The 1,946-nt window shown below is 37.2% G+C and overlaps 1 pseudogene; it reads right to left on the bottom strand.

The window, feature by feature from the left end:
• Positions 1-548: 548 nt before the first annotated feature.
• Positions 549-648, bottom strand: LOC143667840 (U6 spliceosomal RNA; annotated as a pseudogene).
• Positions 649-1,946: the final 1,298 nt, after the last annotated feature.

Consider the following 1,946-nt stretch of genomic DNA (forward strand, 5'->3'; position numbering starts at 1 on the left):
CCTATGTGGGAGGGCTGCTGACCTCTCCCACTTGGGGGACTTGCAATTCTGTGTGGGAGCTCAGTGGTACCACCTGGTTTAGGCCAGTGTAGGCTGTGTGTTTGGTCACTGATGTTCCTCCAGCAGGTGCTCTGCACCATTCCTGGATATTTACTAGTTGCTCTGGAGAACAAGCAAAATTCCACATATCACTATGCTGCCATCTTGCCCTGCCCTGAGAATACAATTTAAAAGGCACTATTTGAGACTTGAATCTACTTTTCCAGCAAATGTACCAAAGATTTGTGTGACATAACTGTGGTAAAGAATATGCTTTCTTCACCATTCAGTTCTAAGAACATTGCTCTCTATGAACATCAACTAATAACCATTTAAAAAAACAAACAAAAATAAACATTCATTTCACACATAGATGAGGGAGTGGAGGCATGTGGTATTCAACAAACTAGTATTTTGCTAAATCTGTCATGTTTGAATTGTGAGAGCCCCATGGAAGAAAAGACCTAGTAACAATTCAAAGCTTCCAGTCCCCCAAAACAGCATCATTTAAAAATATGGAGTGCTTCACAAATTTTGTACCATCGTTACACAGGGGCCATGCTAATCTCTGCATCACTCCAATATGTGCTACCAAAGTGAAAACAGTTACATGTTTTATATGTGGTGCTCAGTTTACTAGCCAGGAAGCTTAAACAATAGCCTAAAATAAAGAAATGTAAGTGGCCATGAAACTTGGAAATATATGTTTTGGAGAGGTGAAAATTTGGCTTTCTTATTCTTTTGCATTTTGAAAACCAAAGCAGTTGCTCATTCTTTCATTGAAAAAAAAAGGAAACCTTAAATGTGATACACTGTAATGGATGAAGGTATGGAAATATCATACTACCTATAACCACCATTTTTTGAGAGAAGAAAGATTCTACTGGCCAGTTACATGGACTCTCATTCACTCCACATTATTTCCTAAGGAGAGGGATTACATCATCTGTTCTATTATATTCTTGATTGAAGCACATCAGATCATGCCTACAAGGAGATAAACTGCAGTTTGAGTATTTTCAAAACTATTCATATCATTCCCTTGATTGAAATCTTTCTTAATAGTATAAATAGGCAATAAATAGAAAATCACAGCAAGCTATGAATAGCTCATAAAGGTTATGAGAATGGTGTTCTGAAATCATGGAGATGATAAACTAACTGGGCTCAGTGTGTTTCCCAGGTGAATTGGCACAAACAGAATATATAATTGCAGATGTGAATTCATCCTGACTAGAGAGTAGCACAAGGAACTTGGAAAGGCAGAAGAGAAGTCTGCACACAGGCATGCCCATCTAGGGTTGTAAAGTGACTTGAGAATTGCAAATAGGTTTGTATCAAATTCATGAGCATGAAAAGATGAGGTGGGATGAAGGTGTAACCGAGATTGCAAATGTTCTTTTTCAGCCTGTTATAAATTGTACATTATCCTAAAGATTAAGAACAATAATTGTGCCTATTTTGGCAAAGGAGTAAAATGGTAAAATTCATTTTAAGAAACTTGTCTAACTGGTGTTGATTGGATGAACAAACATTAAAAACTCAAGTTACTGTTATAATAGAGGAGTGAATGATTAAGATTCGAAAAATGTAGAGCAAATGAAAATAAAGGGAAGATGAATTTAAGAATATTTTAGGCACCATCATTACAGTTGTTCTGAAGCTCTTCAAGTGAAAGTGTCTAGACTTGACCACTTCCATATCCCCAGAACAGAGCAAGTTTTTTATCACCCTGCAGTTTCTTAAAAGGTTTTGGGTGTTGAAATAACAATCCCAAGGTATGACACAGAGAAGGAAATGATAATAGGAACAGGGTGGTACAGTGGTGTTGTGACATGGAAAGAACCATGCTGGGAGGCATGCAACATAGTGAATGAATCTTGAGGACATTACATTGTGCAAAATAA

The sequence above is a fragment of the Tamandua tetradactyla genome, chromosome 23 (assembly GCF_023851605.1).
Source record: "Tamandua tetradactyla isolate mTamTet1 chromosome 23, mTamTet1.pri, whole genome shotgun sequence".
NCBI lineage: Eukaryota > Metazoa > Chordata > Mammalia > Pilosa > Myrmecophagidae > Tamandua > Tamandua tetradactyla.